Below are 22931 nucleotides of genomic sequence, written 5' to 3' on the forward strand. Positions count from 1 at the left end.
ATCTTGACCACTTTAGATACCTTCTATAAATGGAATCATGTGGTATTTGTCTCTCTGTGTCTGGTTTATGTTTTAGCATAATGTCCTGAAGGTTATTCTATGTTGTAGCATGTAGCAGAATTTCCTTCCTTTTTTAAGGCTGAGTAATATTCCATTGTATGGATAGACTACATTTTGTTTATCCATTCATCCTTTTTTTCAAATGCTTATTTATTTAAAAAATTTTTTTTCATGTTTATTTATTTTTAAGAGACAGAGATAGAGTGTGAGTGGGCACGCTCAGAGATAGAGGGGGCAGAGAGAGAGGGAGACACAGAATCCAAAGCTGGCTCCAGGCTCTGAGTTGTCAGCACAGAGCCCGATGGGGGGCTTGAACTCACGAACTGTGAGATCATGACCTGAGCGGAAGGCAGATGCTTAACCGACTGAGTCACCCAGGGGCCTCTATTTATTTATTTTTGAGAGTGAGTGAGAGAGAGAGAGACAGATCAGGAGCAGGGAACGGGCAGAAAGAGAGGGAGACAGAATCCCAAGCAGACTCCGTGCTGTCAGCACAGAGCCCAGTGTGGGGCTCCAACCCATAGATCTCAAGATCATGACCAGAGCCGAAACCAAGAGTTGGACGCTTAACCAACTGAGCCACCCAGGTGCCCTGTCCCTTGATCCTTGGTGGGCATTTAGATGACCTTGGTGGAATTGTGGCTAACACTGCAATGAGCATGGGTATGCAAATGTCACTTTGAGACCCTGCTTTCAATTCCTTCAAACATATACCCAGAAGTAGGATTGCTGGATCATACGGTAGTTCTGTTTTTTACTGTTTGAGGACCCTCTGTTTTCCCTGGTGGGTGCACCGTTTCACAGTCTCGCCAAAGGTGCTCATGGTTCCAACTTCTCCATGTCCTTGCCAATGCTTGTTACCTTCTTTTTTTTTTTTTTTTTTTAAGAGTAGCCATCGTAATGGATGTGAATAAACAAGATGTCTTTGTAGAACTATTATAATCTCTTACTGCTTCTGCAGTGTCTCTGTTGAGTCTGATTACTCGATTGACTCCGTATTTGGTCAAAGGAGTGTGTTTTCTCTGCAATCCTTGGAGAGCCAGGCAATGTTGGGCAGGGACCCCGATGCTTTTGCCCTGCTGAGAGCTGTCCCCCGTGGCCTGTGGCTGGACAGGTGCACACATGAGCTGCAAAGACAGGCCAAGTCTGCCACTGTTTTTGCTTAGGCTCAAAAGATGCCGCGGAGGAATAAAGGTACCCTTGGGGAGAGGGGGTAGGGGTGAGGGCGGGGAGGGCAGATCACCTCATGCAGCCCCTGTCACCCTTCTCAATAGCCTCTCGCTGTTGTTATCTTCCTCCTGACATCTCTCCCAAGGTTACATTTGGAGAAGAAATTGTTGACAAGTTCAAAGCCAAGGCTGTTTGGCGCTGTTGAACGAACTTTGCAGGGCCTGGAGGCATGACTGGGGGCCAAATAAAGAGGCGGCCTGCACTGGGGGCGCTGCTCAGCTTCAGGAGGACGCCTTGTCTGGGAAGCTGGATGGAAAGCTCAGGTGCTGGCCAGAAGAGACAAAGAAGAGAAAATTCCAGATGTGGGGCCTGCAGAAAGAGAATACAAGCGGCTGTTCGGTTGAGTGGAGCCAGCAGCATTTTCCAAAAAAGAGATGCTGTGTGCAGTGGTCAGCACTTGACTTGTAAAGTGAGATAAGATTCGGGTTCAAACCCAACCGGCTCCACCGCTTACTAAATGTGTGGGCTTGGGCCAGTTATGGAAGTTCTTGGAGTCTTGGTTTTTCCTTATCCTTAAAATAGGATCACTTAAAAAAAAGGGCGGCGGGCTGAGGGGTGGGGCACCTGGCTGCTGCTGGCAGTAGAGCACGAGACTCTTGATCACGGGGTTGGGAGTTTGAGCCCATGTTGGGTGTACAGATTACTTAAAAAAATAAAATCAAATGGGAAGAAAAATGCTACCTCAATGAGTTGTTGTGAGATCAGTGCTGTGTATCAAATGGCTACTGTTTATTAAGCACCCTCTGTATGCCAGGGGCTTTGTGAAGTACCTTCTAAGCACACAGTATGACACAGTGCTCAAGAACGAAGGCTCTGGGGGTTGACGTTGATTAAAAGCCCAGATCCACTACCCATTAACCGTGGGACCACAGACAAGGCAGTTTACCTCCCTGGGCTTCAGTCTACTCATCTTTAAAATGGGGATGATAAGGGCGCCTGGGTAGCTCAGTCCGTTGAGCATCCGGCTCTTGATTTTGGCTCAAGTCATGATCTCACGGTTTGTGAATTCAAGGCCCTCATCAAGCCCCTCACAGGGCTCTGTGCTGACAGGGTGGAGCCTGCTTGGGATTCTCTCTCTCCCTCTCTCTCTGCCCCTCCCCTGCTTTCTCTCTCTCTCTCAAAATAAATAAATAAACATTTGTTTTAAATGAGGCTGATAAGTGGAAATGAGAATGCCTGTCCCCTCAGGCTGACACAGGCATGGGTGAGTGCTGGGCCCTGAGTACTAGTGCTCTGATTTAATAGGCACACGACAGGCCTACTCTGTGCCGGCTGCGCTGGGGACAGGCGATCAAGGATGAATTAGACGCAGCCCCGCCTTCTGGAAGCTATACTTTAAAAAATAAGACAGACAAGGAAGCAGCTCCTTTCAATCCAGACCTGGAGTGGGGAGGGCTGGCCACAGGGTTCTCCACAGAGGCAGAGTCTTGGAGCTGAATGTGCAGAGCGCCTTTGCGTAAAATAAAGAGTTTCTGACGACGGCCCAGTGGAGCTGATGGAGAGGCAGCATGGCTTCCGGCCCCCTTTAGATGCCACCTGCTTTGCTGGACTCCTGTCGGAGCCCCGCACTCCTCTTCGTCAGTCCCGTCTTCCCCGTGTGAACGGGAGGGTTGGGATGGAGGATCTTGAGGCTTTGAAACCAGCCTGGCGTCTCCCCAGCCCGGAGCAGAGATCCAATAGAACCCACGAACGGGCGGCTGTGTGCAGGGTTAGCATTCTGGAATGAAGATGGGTGACCGTTGGACGGGTGTCTGGGGATCCAGAGAGAGGGCAGTTGACTGTCCTGTCCAGAGGGCCTCCACAGAGACCCACCACTGGTTGCTTGGTCCCTCGTTTCCCCTGGGGGGCTGTCCTGCCCCCCCAACTGGCGGAGAGCTGGCAGGAGCAGGCATGTGGTCTGGGGGCTCCAGAGTGCCTTTATCCAGCCCCTTGCCATCCAGCACGTGCGCGCTGCCTGGGGGTCACCGGGTCCCTGTGTTTTCAGGGTGACAGCCTCCCGACCCCAGGTGCAAACCAGAGAACTTTGCATACGCGGTGTCAGTGGCCGAGAGGGTCTCTTGTTAACTAGGCAGAGGAGGAGAGAATGAGAACTGGCCTGGGAGTGTGGCTAACCCCAGCAGCTGAGCCAACCCTCCCCCCTCAGTGAGAGGGAGGCTCCAGGCATCAGCCGCCTGGTTTCTCCTCCCCCATCAGGCCTGTCACCATTTTCCACACACAGCAGTGTCTGTGGGGGCGGAGGCTTTTTCCAGACATGTATTTAAGTGAGGAGAGAAAACAAGGCGAGTCGCCCAGGATTTGCCAAGTCAGTAGGCAGGAACACAACCCGGGAAGCCAAAAATAAGACACCGGCGAGGGTCACCCCGCTCTCCTGAGCTGCAGACGGTTTACGGCCCATGCGGGACACTCTATAATCACACTTTTGTTGAAGGACAGCCCTTGATCCCAGAGCATCAGTCTCCTGGTTGGAAGGTAGCAGAGCCCCGATTGTGGGCAGTGAGTAATGGTGACTCAGGAAAATTCACAAGGACACAGGGAACACCCCCGAAGTCATCTGGGGGCATGCCCTGGTTCCCCCTGCCGGTCAGGGAGCCAGGCGCTCTGGTCCCCATGGTAAAGGAGGAATTTCTGAAGTTTTCTCTGGAACTTTGGCAGAATTCTATGGGATCTTTCAGAGGAAGTATCAGACTTTGGGTGTTTTTCTGGGGGAAACTACTAAAAAATTTTCACCTTTACATCTATTTATGAAGTCTCTTTATTCCGATGGAGCACTTATTACTGCGATGAACAGAATTCCAGAAAGCAGATGATGACAGTGGTAACAATCGCTTACACTTATTTAGCCCTTGTGACAGGCCAGGTGCTGGACTCTCCGTGTATTTTTGTGTTTCATCATATCGAAGGCTCCATCGGTCTTCAGATGTACAATTATTTAATGTGCCACTAAGGAATGCTGCCAATTAGGGCGCCCGGTTGGCTCAGCCAGCAGAGCGTGTGACTCTTGATCTCGGGGTTGTGAGTTTCAGTACTGAGGTTACTTTAAAAAAAAAAATCGCTGCCAATTAATCCATGGCATGGCATTGATTTTAAGACTCACTCTGATTCCAGAAATGTTAAAAGAGGAATCTTAGAATCGACAAAATGCAGTAACTAATTCTCAGTTGTCACCCTTGCTTTATAGATGGGTAAACTGAGGAACAGGGAGGTCGAGTAAGCCAGTATCGCATAGCAAGAAGGTGGTGGAGATAGGACTTGAACCCAGAGTCAGGCTCATGACCACTGTGCTATATTGTATCTAACGAAGTAGTATCTCTCTGTGGACCAGATACAGGGAAGGACACACAGAAACAGGGAAAGGTGGATGCCGCCTTCTGCTCCCTCTTCCTCATCAACCCCGCCCCCCCCACCCCCCCCCCCCCCCCCCCCCCCCCCCCCCCCCCCCCCCCCCCCCCCCCCCGCCCAGGGCTGGTGTTGATGTCCCTCTTAAAAACCTCCTAGGGCTGGCCCCTCCTGTCACGCCTAGCAGCTGACATACTGGTTCTGTCCTTCCTCACCTCTCTCTTGCCCCTCCTTGGACGACTGCAGTAGCCTGTAAGCCGTCACCCTCCTCCAATTCCCCCCCACCCCCATCACAAACTGAGTCAGAGTCATCTTCCTAAAATGTGAATCAGATCTTGTCAGTCTGTTCCCAAACCTCTGAGGGATCCAAATCCTGGCGAGCATTAGTTCATTCACTCTTCTGTTTCAGCACCTCCTCTGGTGGGCTCACCTTTAGTGAGCAAAGCCCAGTGTGGTCCGTGGCCATGGTGTCACAGAGAAGCATTGTCCCTCAGTGGGAAGATACAGCCCAGTGTGAAAATGCTTCATCTAGGGGGTGTGCTGGGCCCATGGGGGAAGCGGTGGGCATCAATCACCAGCAAAGGATGTCGAGGATTCCCAGACAGAGAATAGCATGTGCAAAGGTCCAGAGGTCAGAGAGAAGTTGTAGCAGAGTGTCAGATGAGGTACGTTCCCTTTGAGTCTAGAAAGACAGGCTTTGGGGGGGGGGGCAGGCAACTGGGCAAATTTGCCCCCCCCCTTTCTTTTTTGACCTTTACCCCCTTCTCTTCGTTTCCCTACGACATCCCTCTGCAGTGGGTACTTGTTTCCCAGACATCCTCCTCTTTACACGGCCTCCACAAGCAGAAGCCCTCTGCTCTGCAAACTCATCTTTCTAGTCCCTCCCCAGTGGAAACACCCCTGACCCTTCACCTAGCTCCCTGGGTTCTGAGTCAGGCGGGAGAAGCCTGACAAGCTGGTCTTGGGTTCAATTGGCAAGTAGGGGGTGGGGTGGGGATAGGGAGCTGGAGCACTTTTACAGAATTCGGTTGAGTAAAGGCCTGTAAAGGCCTATAAAACCCTGCACAGGCTGAACTAGCCCCTACCTCTTTGACCCTCTCTTCCACTGCTCTCCCTTTGGCCAACTGCTTTAGCTACACTGGTCTCCTGGGAATTCCTTCAATATGTCCCCTACCCCCAACATTCCTACCCCAGGTCCCTTGCACTTGCTATTCCTGGTATACCTTCCTTCTCTTCATTTCCATTAGAGTTTGCTTGAATATCATCTCCGAGAGGTCCACCAGAATACCCCATGTAAAACTGCAACCTCTGGGGCACCAGGCCGGCTCAATCGGTAGAATATGCAACTCTTACTCTCAGGGTTGTAAGTTTGAGCCCCATCTTGAGTGTAGAGGTTACTTGAAAATAAAATCTTGGGACGGGGTCCTGGGTGGCTCAGTCGGCCAAGCGTCCGTCCAACTTTGGCTCAGGTCATGATCTCACGGTTCGTGAGTTCAAGCCCTGAATTGGTCTGTGTGCTCTCGGCGCAGAGCCCGCTTAGGATCCTCTGTGCCCCTCTCCCTCTGCCCCTCCCCTGCTTGCTCTTTTTCTCAAAAGTAAATAAACATTTTTAAAAAATTATTAAAAATTTTTTTTTTTAAATTGGGGCACCTGGGTGGCTCAGTCGGTAAAGTGACCGACTTTGATTCAGGTCATGATCTCCCGGTTTGTGGGTTCGAGCCCTGCACTGGGCTCTGTGTTGACAGCTCAGAGCCTGGAGCCTGCTTCGGATTCTGTGTCTCCGTCTCTCTCTCTCTGCCCCTCCTCCACTCGCACTCTGTCGCTCTCTTGCAAAAATAAACATTAAAAATAACTGTTTTAATCTTAAAAAAAAAATAAAACCTAAAAAACTGCAACCTCATCTCACAGTCTTCCCTGTTTTCCTAGGTCACACTCACCCTCCTCAAGAGCTTGTATGATTCACTTATTTATTTGTGTACCGTCGGTCTTTCCCCACGAGACTGTGGGTTCCAGGAGGGCAGGGACTCGGTCTGCCTGGTTCACTCCGTATCCCCAGCGCCAAGCACCGCGTTGGGCATACAGTAGGCGCTCAGTCAGGATCTGCTGGTAGAATGAATGAATTCTGAGCTCTGTGTGCGTGCCAGGCAGGCTCTGCCTCGGGTGCCAGAGAGGACAGAGGGCTGGGGGAACAAGGTGTCTGCCCCTCCGAGGGTGCAGGCCGAGCTGGTTCTGGCGGGCTGCGGGACAGGTCCCTGACAGCCAGGTGAGTCCTGGTGAATCACCGCTAATGAGACGGTGAGGGCCACGCCAAGCGGCCTCCCACACGGGCAGCCGGCAGGTCACTGCCTGTCGCCAGGAAACTCCCCAATAAGGACTGAACCAGGACCCTGGGCTGGGGCCTGAGGAAGCGCCCGCCTCCCCTTCAGACGCCACCCATTCCTGAGGACTGAGTCGGCTCACCTGGGCTCCCTCACCCCGAGGCTGCGGCCAGACCGCGTTTCTCAACCTTGGCTCCAAGACTTCTTCCTAAAGAGTTTCGCTCCTTGCGTGGCAGGGCCTGTGTGTCAGCTAGCCCGGTCTGGGTCACTGAGCCTGCAGAGGGAAGGCAGTTGCGCCTGGCTGGACCCTCCCCGCACTGCCCCGCCCCTGCGCTGGGCACCTAGGAAGAGCCAATCAACACGCTGATCAGAGTTTATTAAGTGTGTGGACAGTACCAATGGGGCTTTTAAAACCTGACCGGACAGCGTGAAGGGGTCTTCCTGAGCAGCCCCACCTGTCCCATTGGAGCCTGGGGCTCACCAGAGCCCCTGCCAGAGCCCGGGATGGGTGACCGACCGACCCAGGGCAGGGCAGCGATTTCCGTGAGCCTCCATTTCCTCATCCGCAAAGTGGGGCACAGCCTCCTGCCCCGTGGGCGGCTGCGGGGCCAGGATGAGGTCATGGGCAGACAGGGCGAGGAATGTGGGCTGGGGAGCCAGGCCTCCGCCCCGCGGCCCAGAAGATGTGGCTGGTGTGGCAGATGTCTGGGGCGAACGCTGGCCAGCCACTGTCCCAGAGAGGAGACGGCCTGGCTTCTCCTTCCCTTCCTCTCAGGTCAAGGCCCTGGAGGCCCCAGTGGGCCCGACTGCCCCACACCCCAAAAAGCCCCTGGCCGGGTTGCCTCACACCCGTCCTCCGTGAGCTCTGAAATCCCTGCCCTTATTCATTCATAGCACAGTACCGCACCTATAGCTTTCGACAGATGTGTTTGTTGGTCAGTTATCCGATGTCCAAGGGGCACTGCTCAGCTGCCCGGTGGATGGGTGTGAAGACGGGGAACCCGGGCCCCGGCCTTCAGGGCACACGGGCTGTGGGACATGCAGTCGGGTAGCCAGCGGGGCCCCCGTGCACACGCATGGATCTACGTACCTACCTGGGGCCGCGAGCGAGCGCTCAGCAAAGGGAGTGGGAGCGCCAGGTAGGTCGAGGGTGGGTGTGGGCCAGAGGCTCACAGAGGGGCAGCCTGGGCCTGCGCCGGGCTGCCTTCATACTTGGCTGACCCACATTCGTCAGCGAACACTCACAGCAGCCTGTGATGCCTGAAGCACCGGCATCATCCTGCCCATTTTATGGATGGCAACATCAAGGTCCCAAGAGGTGAAGTGACTTGCCCAAGGCCTCAGTGATTGTGAGTGGCAAGGGCTCATCGGGAACTCCAGTTTCCCGGCTCCGTGAGGGGGTCTTTCATGCGCTGCCTGGAGTGTCTTCCCCTCCTCGTGTACTCATTTGGGCGGCAGGCACGACAGGGGTATTACTCTGTGCTGGGCGCTGCCCACAGGCTGGCGACTGAGAAGCAGCCTAGAGGTGAAAACACGCCCATACACACATGGTGAAATCTTTCATTCAATCGTCCGTCCATTGGATGTTGTGCACCAGGCAGTCCGGCAGGTGCTGGGGATACAGCAGTGAACAAAATAGGCAGAGAGTGGGGCCCTCTTGGGGGTTTTCTTCCAGGAGGAAAACAGACAATAATCAAGTAAATGAGCGCTACTCCTGAAGGAACATGACACAGGGTCAGAGAACAAAGAGTGGCCAGGGCGCAATTTTAGACAGCGTGGTCAGGGAAGGCCTTTCCAAAATAGGCCATATTTGCTTGTGGTTGTTTTTTGAGATGACATGTGAGCAGAGGAGGCCTGTGGATATCTGAGGGAATATGCCGTGCAGAGAGAACAGCAAGTGCAAAGGCCCTGAGGCAGGAGTGTGCATGGGGTATTCAGAGGGGCACCAGGGAGCTGAGTAGGGGAGGGAAGGAGCGATAGGAAGTGAGATCAGGGAGGTCATGGGAGTGGAGCAGGCACAGATCCTTAAAGACCTGATAAGTCATTTAAGGTCTTTGCTCTTAACCCAGGGAGATAGGAGCCGCTGGAGGGTTTTGAACAGAGGGTTGACCTGGTTTGGGCTAGGTTTTAAAAAGATCTCTCTGGCTGCTGTGGAGAAGAGACTCTAATGAGGCAAGAAGTGAGGGTGGGCAGGGGCACCATGCCAGGCTACTGAGATTATCCAGGCAGAGGTGGGCCAGGTCATAGCGGCAGAGTGGGGAGAAGTAGGCACGTTGGGGACATTCTGAAAGGAGTCCCAACAGCCCTTGCAGACAAACTGGACATGAGGTGCGAAAGCAAGGGTTCAAGGGCGATTCTGGCTCCAGGAACAGGAGGGCAGCCTTGCCCAGGCTGTGTCTGGCCAGAGGTACCACATCCTTTGTCTGGAGCATGGCACGGAGCATGGCGCTGCCTGGGCCGATGTCAGCGCTGGACAGTGCCGGCCCTTCTTCCCTCCCTGCGGCTGCCTGGGCCACCTTGTTCCCCTGCAGAGGCTGTGGATTGGGTCTGGCAGCTGCCATTCCCTCCCCATCTTAGACGGGACCGCCAACCTGCACAACGGGGTTAGGAAGCACTTTATCCATATGGATCAAGAGTCTTAAAACTTTTCATGCTCAAAAAGAATATACAAATCAATAAATAAAAAATAAAACTTTCCATGCTCTTTGACCCAGCGAGTCCCTTTCTAGAAAGTTCCCCAGGGGCTGTCACCCAAAATGCTGGCAGTATTTGATCAAGACCTCCACTTAGATTGTTGTGCTGTCCTTAAAGTCACGTTCCCCAAGACTTTTAATGGCAAAGGACAACACATTGGCTGCAATGTCAAGTGGATACAATATTGTGCTTGAGACACGTATACAAGAAAAGAACTAGACTCACAGTGATTCTCTCTGAGCGACTGGATCTTGGACTGCTATTTTTTAAAAATGTCTATTTATTTTTGAGACAGAGAGAGAGAGAGCAGGGGAGAGGCAGAGAAAGAGGGAGAGACGTAATCTGAAGCAGGCTCCAGGTTCTGAGCTGTCAGCACAGAGGCCAACACGGGGCTGGAACCCACAAACCTGACCTGAGCCAAGTTGGATGCTTAACCGACTGAGCCACCCAGGCTATTTTCATTTTCTTCTTTACACTTTTTCATATCGTATTGATGTTCTAAGATGGACATATGTTGCCTTTATGATAATTCAATTAAAAAGCAGTATTTAAAAAAAGGACAGAGAAAGGAAATGTGAGTTCCCAGAGGCCAAGGAAGCACAGTGGAGGCCACACCGGGAAGAGAGAACTGGTCGACCTATCCCTTTGGGAGAGGCGGCCGCCACGTGGAGCCAGGCAGTGCTGGTGTCCGGCAGCTGCCCCCGGGCTCACCTCCTCCAGTGTGACTTCTCGGGCTGAAGGAGAGAACACAGCCTGGTCCGAACCTCCCCCCTTGCTGCCCAGTCCCCCTCCCCCTTGAGCCCCTGCAGCCCTCAGAATTTGTTCCTTCTTCTCCTCTGCTTCCATTCTATCTCACCAGACACCTGATGCTTTTGTCCCATGCGTGTCTCCCCTGACTGCCTATGAGCATCCCGCATCCAGGGGTTTTCCAGGTGTGGTCTCCAGATGGCAAAAACCCGTTAGAAGTGCAAAGTCACAGGTCCCACTTCAGACCTACTGAACCTGAAGCTCTGGAGGGGCGCCCCGCAGTCTATTTCAACAAGCGTTCCAGGGATACAGTTTAAGAACCACTGCCTTATGGTACAGCGCCATGGTGGCCTGTGGTTTACATCAACTATTTCATTGTGCAGATTGCCACGATTCCCACTTAACAGAGAAACGCTTCAAGAGAGGGTAGGGGACTCGTCCAAGGTCACGCAGCCAGCCAGAGGCAGAGCTGGGAGGGTGAGCCCCTGCTTTTTTTTTTCACCTTTATGCTTTTCAGTTGCCTGGACTTCAGGCTCTCTCGTGAGGTCCAGCTTGGCATGGGGCACGCAGACTGCCATGGACATGGGGGTTGAACCAGAGTTTGGGCACGTGGTGTCCGAGCCCTGGCGGCTCAATTGGAAGACCAGACTGATTCCGCATGAGACCTGGGCAGTCCTGGTCCCCCTGTGGGATGAGGGAGGCGTCTCTGTGTCCCTGCCCGGGGCCCCTCTGGTGATGACAGCCAGGGCCGGTCAGCGTGAATCAACACTGCAGAGGAAGGGCGCAGCGCCACCTGCCGGCCAGAAGGACATCATCCCTGATGCTGGTGCATAGATGCAGGGACCCACAGACATCTCAGGGACACCATGACAGGCATGCACGTGTCTCCTCCCACTGCACGTGGGCATCCACATCCACACGTGGATGTCTGGGCCTGTGGGCACGTGGGTCTCTCAGCCACCCAGCCTGGCAGATAGCATTAAATTCACTCATTTATTTCCTCATCAAATGTTCATTGAGCTATGCCAGGTCCAGTCACTGCCCCTCAGGATCCTCCGGGCTGGGTGATGGTCAAGAGACTAGGAACCACAAGGTGCTGTGGATAAGGTCCTGGGGGAGTAGGGCAGCCCCTACCCCATCTGGACAGGGGCTGGGAGCAGGGAGGGCCTCCCTAGGAAATCCATGTCCCACTGGGACTTGTGTGAGCAGGAGCTGGCAGGGTGAAGCAGGCAGGGGCTCATCAGGTCCAAGTTCAGAGAAGCGGGAGAGGAGAGCTGGGGCCCTCGGCAAAGGGTCTTAGACACAGGCCCCAGCGCCTGGACTCTGTCCTCCAGGCAATGGGAAACCACGCAAGGTTTTCGGCAAGGGCGCCATGCAAGGCCAGACTCTGGTGCGGCATCATACTGGCACATTCGTCCTAGAGCTGAGGACCTGAGGTGTGTCGGCCTCCCGCAAGGCTGGGCCTAGGATGTGATCTGTGCCTGCGTCCTGTTTCTTCTCACTGCAGCACTGCCCCTGGACACACCCATGGGGGGGGGCGGAGAGAGACACCCCAGTCCCCAGGGAGAAGCCAGTGTCCAGTCTAGAAGTGAGTGAAGTGAACAGCAGCTGCTGTTAAGTCAGGCTTCCGTGTGTGCCTGGTAGATGTCCCTTCTTCACGCGCTAGGCCACCTGAGGCAGCACAGAGGGTATGGCCTCTTCCAGAATGTCGCTCCCTGTACCCACTGGATAACCCCAATGCCCCCCACTAGAGAGTCAGTGCCTCTCTGAGGGGTAGAGCTAGATGGATGAGTGTGACAGGTGGTGCACATACTGGGTGACCTAGAGCCCAGACGCAGGGTGTTTGGGTTAAAAGGCCTGTGGAGGGGGGACTCAGTGGGGAGGGAGCCTGGGCAGCTGAGCGGGAGGGGAGCAGCATGAAGACCCCAAGGAGAAGTTGGCAGGTGGTACCGAAGAGAAAATGTTGGCGGCTCCCAGTTCGCCTCAAGAGTCTATCTGAAGGCTACGACTTTGTCAATGGCTGGTTCTCCTCCAGCCTGGCCCCCGGCCTGGCCCCCCAATCGCCCCCCCTCCGGCCTGCGGTTTTCCTCAGTAGAGAAGCAGTGGCAGCTTCCGAGAAACCCCACCAAGACTTTCCTGTCAGGGCAACTCCAGGTTCCTCTTACTGAGGAAGGGGAAGTGGTGGAGTTTCTCCTAAGGGCTTTCAGTTTCTTTCTAAGAAGCCGGAGTGTCCCAACCCCAGGGCCCTGGGCAGAGCCAGAAGTTAAAGGGAGAGACCTTCAGCTTCAGGGGCTTTCCCGCCTCGGTTCCAACCAAAGCGCGTTTGTCGGGGCCTGGTATCGGAAGTTCCAGAAGAGGAAACTGAGGACGTGCGCTGTGCAGGCCCTTTCCCACGGCCCCCGCTTTCTTCTTCTCCAGGGACACAACCCCAAGCCCCCTCCCCGTTCCCAGCGTCAGGCACAGACGGTGGCCTGCCTTCCCTCAGGGACACCAGGGCAGGAAACTCACTGCTTCAGCCCTCGGAGCCAACTTCTGAATCCTGCCTCCCCGGGGCTTGGCCGGGCAACTGAACATCTAACCCAAAGGAAGAACTGACTCCAGCTTAAGGCCAAGTCCAGTTCCGGGGAGGCGCCCCTTTTGGAAGCTCCCTCGCTTCCTAAGGACAAACTGCAGGAGCCCAGAGAACTGACAGCAGCCTTTCTTAAGCGGACCCACTGGCTTGGGGGTGAAGTAAAAGCCCTTACATTATTCAAACAATAGCCACCATTGATAGTAAGCACTTACTGTGTGCCAAGCGCTTTGCATGAACTTCCTCCTATATTACCCACAATGACCCCCTGACGAAGATACAATCATGATCCCTGAAGTCAAGCCACCTGCCCCAGCGCACAGCCCACGAGCCCATTCTTCCCAGTAGACCTCTTCTCAGAAGGCCAGGGAAGGAAGCATATCAGACCCCCCCAGAGGAGCTGACTGGGAAGGTCAGACCCCTGATATCCCGAAGATTCTCACCAGAGCCGGAGCCTCTCTGAGACGTAAAGAGCAAGCCATCCAGTTAAAACTGCCTTCCCAGAGCTGACCCGGGCCGGGGCCGTCCCCAGGGTGGTTGGAACCCCCATGGCCTCTTTTATTTTCCTCTCGCGGGCATCATTCTTGGCCAACACATACGTTATGGGGACAGTGGGGGGATTCCCCCAAACCGTGCTGCTCTTCCGTTCAGAAACATGTGCCTGGAGGTCCGCCGCTGCTTGACTCACGCTCTGTTGAGGTGGCAAGGAAATGCACACCTGCTCAGTGGCGGAAGGACCTGACCCAAAGGAGAGAGGACCCCCGGTGGGGGGTCAGGCTTAGTAAACAAAGATACACAGGATGCTCCCTTCAACCTGATTTTCAGATAAACAACAACATTTGGTACGCACACACACACACACACACACACACAATGGTTGTTTATCTGAAATTCAAATTTAACAGGGCATCCTGTTTTGTTTCTGGCAACTCCAGACACAGCACCTGCGGCAAAGCCTTCCCCCAAGGTCCCCGCAGGGTGCCGTTGAGAGAGAGACACAACACAGCTGGGAGGGAGAAAAACACTGTCCTGGGATGAAAGCAAACCTGGGATTTTCAGTGGTCAGAGAAGGGTGGGAACGCTCTGCTTAAAGGGTTCCTCTGGAACAATCCCAGAATCTTTGCTCAACGTAGGGCAGAGTGCTGCGTTCAAATCCCGCCAAAAATGCACAGGTGCTCCCGGAGAAGACTCTCCTTGCTCTGAGCCTCAGTTTTCTCTTCTCTGTAATGGGGTGAGGCTTGGATGCTGTGATGGCTAAGGAGTTCCTGGCCCTTGGCTTTTCCACCCTAAGGGAAATCTGCTGGAAGCAAGGGAAGGTGCCAGCTGGCCAAGGAACACGTTTAAAGAAGAGGAAGACACTTGGAAAAGGGCGGCCTTCTTAGCCCACAGCCCCGGAAGGAGATTGGGGCATTGCAGCTGGACATTGGGTGCCTGGGGGCTCCTCCTGGGTCAGGCACACCCAGTCCCCACTGGACTTCCTTAGAAGGGGCCCTAGGGACAACCCCCCCCCCCCCCCCAGCTGCATCAACCGCTATGGTGCCCAGGACCAGCCAGCTTTTCAAACATCCATGGAAACATTGAACTACCGTGGGGCTGGTCACTAACTCCCAAATAAGCAGAGCTTATTATAAAGACGAAACGATTAAATGTCTACAAAGGGTTAACTAGACAATTGCAATTCGGCTTCTATAGCTTATGCAGATATGTGAACTCGGTATGTGGGTGCATCTGAATACATCTGGGGGATGTGGCCTTTGAGAGGAAGAATGCCCGGAGACTTAAAGCCCCACAAAGGGCAGTCTCTGGGATGTGGGGACCACGCATTCCCTCTAGACGGGCAGCCGTATTCCAGGATCTGATGGCCACGTGGGGTGAATGTTAGCAGCCAGAATCTCTGGGGATACAGGTGGTGGGCAGCTCTGGGGAGGCCCCCTCTGAAAGGACTGTCAGGGTCCCAAATGGTCCATGTAGAGGGGACTGGTGAGACTGTGCTGTGACCTCAGGGCCAGGCCGCAGCTGCACGTAGGGCTGCAAGCTTGACAGGGAACTAGCTGGAGGCCATCCCTCCAGCCAGGTCCGGGTGCCCCCGAGGCCGGCTGGGCGCTGGGATTCCTTCTCCGCCTCGGCCTGCTGGAAAGGCCAGGGTGCTATCTTGCGGCCAGACATGGTGGTACCTGAGGAGCTGGGTGAGCCCCAGGAACCGCCATCAGCTCTATACCTCGGAGCTACGACAGGGAGATAATAGTCTTTGCTGCAGACAAGGGGCATTGTCGACGTGTGTCTGTAGGAAACTTGGTGTACTGGCTTGCCATTGGTTTAAACACCAGAAATGAATTTTCTTATCATCTTGGAGGCTAGGAGCCTTAGAGCAAGGTTGTCTTCCCTCTGTGCCCATCTGTGTCCCCATCACATCTTCTTCTAAGGAAACCAGTCACATTGGATTGGGGCCCACCCATCTGACCTCAGTTTACCTCAATTACCTCCTTATTTACTTCTTTTAAAGTTTATTTATTTATTTTGAGAGAGAGAGAAAGAGAAAAAAAGCATAAGTGGAGGAAGGAGAGAGAGAATCCCAAGCAGGCTCTGTGCTGTCAGCACTGAACCCAGTGTGGGGCTCGATCCCCCAACCAAGAGATCATGACCTAAGCCGAAATCAGGAGTTGGATGCTTAACCGACTGAGCCAACCAGGTGCCCCTATTTATTTTTTTAAAGATTTTATTTTTAAGTAATCTCGACACCCAACATGGGAGTCAGACGCCCATCCCTGAGATCAAGAGTGGCATGCTCTACCAATTCAGCCAGGTGCCCCCAACACTTGGTGATTTTTAATAAATTACTTTTTAGGGGTACCTGGGTGGCTCAGTCGGTTGGGCGTCAGACTTTGGTTCAGGTCATGATCTCACCGTTCGTGGGTTTGAGCCCCGTGTTGGGCTCTGTGCTGACAGCTCAGAGCCTGGAGCCTGCTTCGGATTCTGTGTCTCCCTTTCTTTCTGCCCTCCCCCACTCGCATTCTATCTCTCTCTCAAAAATGAATATATGTTAAAAAATTATATAAAAAATAGATTACTTTTTAAAAATTAAAAAAAAAATTTTAAGTTTAGTTATTTTCAAAAGAGACAGAGAGAGTGAGGAGGGGAGAGGCAGAGAGCGAGGGAGATAGAGTCCCAAGCAAGCTCTGCACTGTCGGCACAGAGCCTGACATGGGGCTCAAACTCACAAACCGTGAGATCATAACCTGAGCTGAAACCAAGAGTCGGAAAGCTTAACCGACTGAGCCACCCAGACGCCCGAATGCTTGATGATTTTTAACCTACAACGGAAGTGAAAACAATGTGCTCCGGGTTGCTGACTTTGGAAATGCAGGTTGGAGACTCATCCCAAGATCACACTTCAGTGATGACCACCTCCCTCTAGACATTCTGGAGCCTCCTCTGCCTACCAGTTTTGATCAGGAGTAGTTTGAAGACAGCTTCTGGATGTGGTCCCCCACTGGCCAGCGGGCTGGGAGGGGGTCAATGTCATGACCAAATGCTGGGACTTCTCAGCAGGGTGGGCCGCTCTCTCTACCCAATGATGAAAGTCTGATGATCTTTACCCTTGAAGAACTGTCCTCTTTAAAAAACAAAGTTTCAAATTCTCTACCCAGTGCTGCTATTTATAGGATCATCCCATGAATCTTAAAAAAAAAAAAAAAAAAAAGGAGAGAGAGAGAGACAAACGTTTAGCCTTTGTATTTTTATAGAAGTAGCACCTGTTTGTTATTGAAAACACAGATGAAAAAGGAGAAAACAAAATTGAGTCAGACCTCCCAGAGATGATCACTGTTAACATTTCTCAATCTGTATCTATTCTCCATCTACGTTTATATGGTTAAATTTACTTGAAAGATAAGATTAAGTAGTACCATTTCATAACTTCTTATCGATGACTATATCACGATCCCTTCAGCGGGCACGGAATTGTTTTCTCTGGCACCATTTTCTTTTCTTCTTTTCCTTTTTTCTCTTCTCTTCTCTTCTCTTCTCTTCTCTTCTCTTCTCTTCTCTTCTCTTTTCTTTTGAGAGAGAGAGCATGCAAGCGGCAGAGAGGGGCAGTGGGAGAGAGAGAGAGAATCCCAAGCTGAGTGTGAAGGACCCCATGACCCTTGGATCATGACCCAGTGGAAACCAAAAGTTGGACACTCAATTTACTGAGCCACCCAGGAACCACCTCCTACCCCCAGCACGATTTAGGATGGTGGCACAGTATGAGAGTGGCATAAGCTATTCAACAAACTTCCTATTACTGAATACTTGGGTTATTTACCATTTGCATGTATTAAAGTTTATTTATTTATTTTTTCAAGCAATCTCTACACCCAACATGGGGCTTGAACTCACTACCCGGAGATCAAGAGTCACATGCTCCTCCCAACTGAGCCAGCCAGGCCCCCCACCTTTTTCATGATATTAAATGAAGTGATAGCATCTTCCCAGCTCAATCTTTGCCATGATTATTTACTAAGAATAAATTCCTAGAAATGAAATTTGCGTGCTGATCAGAAAGCAGTATTTAAACATTTTAAACTTTATTTTTGAATATATTCATAAGGTTCAAATTTCAAAGGCATTTCCCCACCTCTGTTCTCAAGTCACCCAGCTCCCCGTCAACCGGAGGTCATCGTTATTGCCAAGGTCTTCCGGTCTTCCCAGAGATATTTTGCATGTATATAAATTATACATATGTATATCATATATGTGTATGTATATATATACACACAAGTATAAAATATAGGTGTATTCTGTATAAATATGCATATGTACATATATATACATTTCTCTCTATATATACATATATCTACATATGTATTTTTTTTTCACAAATGGTAGCATTCTCTAGGTACTATTTTGTACTTTGCACTTTTCACCTAACAAATTATCTTGGAGAACTTCCCATGTGAGAACATAAGGAACTTCTTTGGGGCGCCTAGGAGGCTCAGTCAGTTGTGTCTGACTTCCACTCAGGTCGTGATTTCACAGTCCATGGATTGGAGCCCCGCATCAGGCTCTGTGCTGACAGCTCAGAGCCTGGGACCTGCTTTGGATTCTGTGTTTCCCTCTCTCTCTGCCCCTCCCCCAGTCATGCTCTGTCTCTCCCTCCCTCTCAAAACTAAATAAACATCAAGAAGATTTTTTTCTTTTAAAGAGCTTCATCATTTTTTTAGCAGCTGAGTAGTATTTTCAGGGTAGGCATGTACTATATATATTTAAATAGTCCCCTCTTGATGGACATACAGGTTGTGTATTAATCATATATGGCTGTATACCAGATCACCCCAAAACACAGTGACAAAACACAACAATAAAAATTTATTTTCTCTTAGGTTTTCTGTTGATCAGAAATTTGAGAAGGACTGAGCTGGATGGTTCTTGCTTGGGGTCTTTCAGGAGGCCACAGTCTGATGCAGGCTGGGGCTGCAGTCATCTGAAGGAAGGTCCATCTCTGTCTACAGCCACACCACCCTGAGCGCGCCGGATCTCATCTGAAGGAAGGTCCATTTCTATAGTTACTCACTCATGTAACTGACAAAGTGGTGCTGGCTGAAGGCTGGCTGCCTCCGGGCCTCTCTGCATGGACCTTTCTAAGGAGCTGCTTAGAGCGTCCTCATGACATGACAGCTGTCTTTCGCCACGTGAGTGTATCCAAGAGGCCAAGGTGGAAGCTACCATGCCTTTCATAACCCAGCCTTGGAAGTGACACACCTTCACTCCCACTGTATTCTTGTGGTTGTGGCAACTACATAGGTTTGTCTGGGTTCAAGGGGAGGAAGTGGACCCTACCTTTCATTGTATGAGTGCTACCATCACACTGTAAGAAGAGCATGAGAAATGGGACAGATCAGTACTTCCATCTTTAGAAAATATAATCTGCCATACACCATTTCCAGTATTTTGCTATTATGAAAACATGTTAGTGAGTACATTTTAAAGACCTTTGATATGTATTACCATATTCCCTCTAGAAAGTTGTACCAATTTAGTCTCCCACCAGTGGTGTTTGGGAAAGTCCATTTCTCCACAGCCTTACGACTGCATAGTTCATTTTTTAAGAATCTTTGCCAATTTGATATGTAAGAAATGGTATCTCATTGTGGTAAAAAAAATTCCTACCAAGAAGGTGGAAAGCCCAATTGTGAGCATGGCTATTTGTTGGGGCTTCCATAACAAACTACCATGAGCTGGGTTGCTTAAACAACATTGATTTATTTTCTCATAGTTCTGGAGCCTGCGAGTCTGTGATTAAGGTGTCAGCAGGGCTTGATTTCTCTTGAGGTCTCCTTCCTTGACTTGCAGTCACCTTCTCACTATGTCCTCAATGGTCTATTTATTCCCTGTGGGTATCACTCATGATGTCTCTTCCTCTTTTTATAAGTTCTATTGGCTTAGAACTCACTCTTTTGTTATTTTTATTTATTTCTTAGAGAGATGGAGAGAGAGAGCGAGAGCACACAAGTCGGGAGGAGGGCAGAGGAGGCGAAAGAGAGAATCTCAAGCAGGCTCCACACTTGTCGTGGAGCCCGACGTGGGGCTTGATCCCACAACCCTGGGATCATGACCTGAGCCATAATCAGGAGTTGGATGCTCAACTGACTGAGCCACCCAGGAGCCCCTAGGGCTCATTCTTATGACCTCATTTAATTTTAATTACCTCTTTAAAAGCCCTATGTCCAAATATAGTCATATGGGGGAATTAGAGTTTCAGCAGATGAATTTGGCAGTGAGGGGGACACAATTCAGTCCATAATAGTATCCCTACTGACTTGCTGAGTAATCCTGGGGCAGTAATATATCTTTCTGTGCCTCAATCTCCTCACATGTTTAATGAAGATATGCCATATTCCCTCTTCCTCTTCCTCACTGGATTGTCATGACATTAAATTAAATAGTACATGGGAAGACGAATGTAATTATTAACACATAAGATACTTGTAATTCTGGGTCTCACAATTCTGAGTTTGTCTTTGTTGACTCATGTAGTAAATACATAGGGTAAAGGGATGTATAAGCCTACTGTTGCTGTGTAACAAACCATCCCCAAACTAAATGACTTAAAACAACAATCTATTCTTTCTTGCAGGTCTGTGAGTTGACTGGGTGGTCCCTGTTCTGATCTTATTCATGTAGCTGCAGTCTGCTTACTGCTCAGCTCACTTGGTGGTCTAGACCAGCTGGATGCCTAAACCTTTCTCTCCCCTTGGGGTCTTTCACGCTGGTCTTCTTCACATGATAATAGAAACATTCCAAAAGACAGGGGTGGGGCTAATTCCGTTGGGGGCCATCATTGTAACAATTCTCCACAAAGTCCGTATGGTGGGTCAATATACCCCACACATGCCCAGAGACAAGTGAGCCTTGGCCTCACTCTTGGCAACAACCTGGTGCCTGCTGCCTTGGTCCTGACTCCATTCTCAGCCAGTCCTGCTCCAGAGCTCTGCCCGTTGGCCGTGTCTTTGGTTTCGGGCCCTAGTTATGCTCTTTGGGCTTGCTGATGCATCTGAAGACTTTGATTTGGATTATCTTCTAAACTTATGTGTCGGTCGTTTTATTTATCTGTTTTTGAGAGAGAGCGTGTCAACAGGAGAGGAGCAGAGAGAGAGAGAGGGAGACAGAGAATGTCAAGCAGGTTCTGTGCTGTCAGCCCAGAGCCCAATGACAGGCTTAAATCCACGAACAGTGAGATCATGACCTGAGCTGAAAACAGGAGTCAGATGCATAACTGACTAGGCGACCTAGGCACCCCTGGGTTATCTCCCAGCCTTCCTGCTCCTGACCTCGCCCTACTCTGCTTCCTGGAACTCCCAGCCCAGCCCAGCCCCCTCCACTGCACCTTCAGCTGACCTGCTGTCTCCCCTGGGGAAGTTCCCGCCCCACCAGAGGATTGTCTTCACCAACTTCCCTGGAAAACTGCTTAAGGCATTTGAAAGTACAAACGATTTCGTTTCCCTTTTATTCACCACAACTTAATAAGCTCCAATAATTCAGGCCTTTGAGAAATTCCATAATGTATGTTCCACATTTTAGTCACTCTTTGGGAGGGGTCTCTCACATATGTCCTTTAGAACTTGTGAATTATTAACCCTCTTGCACTGCTGGTGGGAATGCAAACTGCTGCGGCCTCTCTGGAAAACAGTGGGGAAGTTCCTCAAAAAACTAAAAATAAAACTCCCCTATGACCCAGCAATAGCACTACTAGGAATTTATCCAAAGGATACAGGAGTGCTGATTCATAGGGGCACATGTACCCCAATGTTCATAGCAGTGCTGTCAACAATAGCCAAAATATGGAAAGAGCCCAAATGTCCATCAACTAACGAATGGATAAAGAAGAAGTGGTTTATATAAACAATGGAATACTACTTGGCAATGAGATAGAATGAAATCCTGCCATTTGCAGCAACGTGGATGGAACTGGAGTATATTATGCTAAGTGAAATAAATCAGTCAGAGAAAGACAGATATCATATGTTTTCACTCCTATGTGGCACTTGAGATACTTAACAGAAGACCATGGGGGGAGAGAAGGGAAAAATAGTTTCAAACAGAGAGGGAAGCAAACCATCAGAGACTCTTAAATACAGAGAAAAAACTGAGGGTGGATGGGGGAGAGCGGGGGAGGGGGAAATGGATGACAGGCATGGAGGAGGGTACTTGTTGGGAAGGGCACTGGGTGTCGTAAGTAAGCGATGAATCCCAGGAATCTACTCCTAAAGCCAAGAGCACACTGTGTACACTGTATGTTAGCTACCTTGACAATAAATTTTATTTGAGAAAAAAGAAAAAGAAATCTCAATTAGGTAAAAAGGCACTGACTCTTATAACTAAACAGCAGTCCAGAGTCTAAGGGGAAAAAAAAAAGTCAGTAGAAAGTCTTGCGCAGCTGATGGATTCTAAGAGACATTCAGTTTTATGTTTCTGTTGTTCTTAAAAATTCCTACAATGCATTTTATTTTGTGCTCTTTAATGTCTCAATAAAGTATAACTGGACTTTAAAAACAAAAAGAACTCATGAATTATTGAGAATATAAATCTATGATATTGTTATTGATAAGGACTACAAAAAGAAAAGATAATACCAATAAGACTAATACACAAACCCAGGATGGTTTGGGTGGGCTGTGAAAAGCTACATGAATCATAATCGAATCGTATTTTTTGATGTAGCAGAAGGACTTGCTGCCTAAGGACCCTCAGAGGGCTGTAAGGCACAGCATAGAATTATTTGGCAACAGGGGTGCCTGGGTAGCTCAGTTGGTTAAGTGTCCGACTTCGGCTCAGGTCATGATCTCATGGTTTGTGGGTTTGAGCCCCGCAACAGGCTCTGTGCTGACAGCTTGGAGCCTGGACCCTGCTTCGAACTGTGTCTCCCTCGCTCTCTGTGTCTCCCCCGCTTGCACACTGTCTCTCTCTCTCACACACAAATAAACATTAAAAAAGTGTTTACAAAAAGAATTATTCGGTAATAAAAATTTGGATTTTATATAAGTTAAGTTTTTGTAAGGGTCAGCTTTTGGTAAAGTTTTAATTTACCAATTGTTAAAATGATTCTAGTGCTTTAAGATGTATTGTTAAGTTAAAAAAACATAAAGAACACAACAATTGGAAAATTGCCTATGACAATTTCATATGACAATTGCATAGTAAAGTACTTTTTGTGTATAAGGGAGAGAGAGAATATATACAATGTAACATAACGTAACATAATAAAACGTAACTGTGTGAGCTTCTGTGTGGGTACACCTGTCTCCTTTCTGACTCAGGGGAAAAAATGGGTGTCTGACAGCAGGATAGAAGGGAGAGTTTTCAACTTAATCCTTTACCCCTTTTGAATTTGGTACCAAAAATAATACCGCGGGAGAAGCCATTGCCCGTGGGCGGGACATGAGAGAGCCCTCCGGGGTGTTGGAAGTGCTCTGGGTCTTGGTCTGAGTGGCAGTTAT

General features: G+C 50.4%; 2 long non-coding RNA genes across 2 annotated transcripts; one reads left to right on the forward strand and one right to left on the reverse strand.

The window, feature by feature from the left end:
- Window positions 1-797: 797 nt before the first annotated feature.
- On the reverse strand, window positions 798-4652 carry LOC120233839. The gene is made up of 2 exons (XR_005528931.1): window positions 2671-4652; window positions 798-1599 (listed from the first exon to the last, which is right to left on the reverse strand). It is a non-coding gene; the product is annotated as an uncharacterized LOC120233839 (long non-coding RNA).
- Window positions 4653-5230: 578 nt separating this feature from the next.
- Window positions 5231-18874, forward strand: LOC120233840. The gene is made up of 2 exons (XR_005528933.1): window positions 5231-5291; window positions 18318-18874. It is a non-coding gene; the product is annotated as an uncharacterized LOC120233840 (long non-coding RNA).
- Window positions 18875-22931: the final 4057 nt, after the last annotated feature.

This window comes from Hyaena hyaena, unplaced genomic scaffold (genome assembly GCF_003009895.1).
Source record: "Hyaena hyaena isolate Hyena2069 unplaced genomic scaffold, ASM300989v1 scaffold_96, whole genome shotgun sequence".
Taxonomy (NCBI): domain Eukaryota; kingdom Metazoa; phylum Chordata; class Mammalia; order Carnivora; family Hyaenidae; genus Hyaena; species Hyaena hyaena.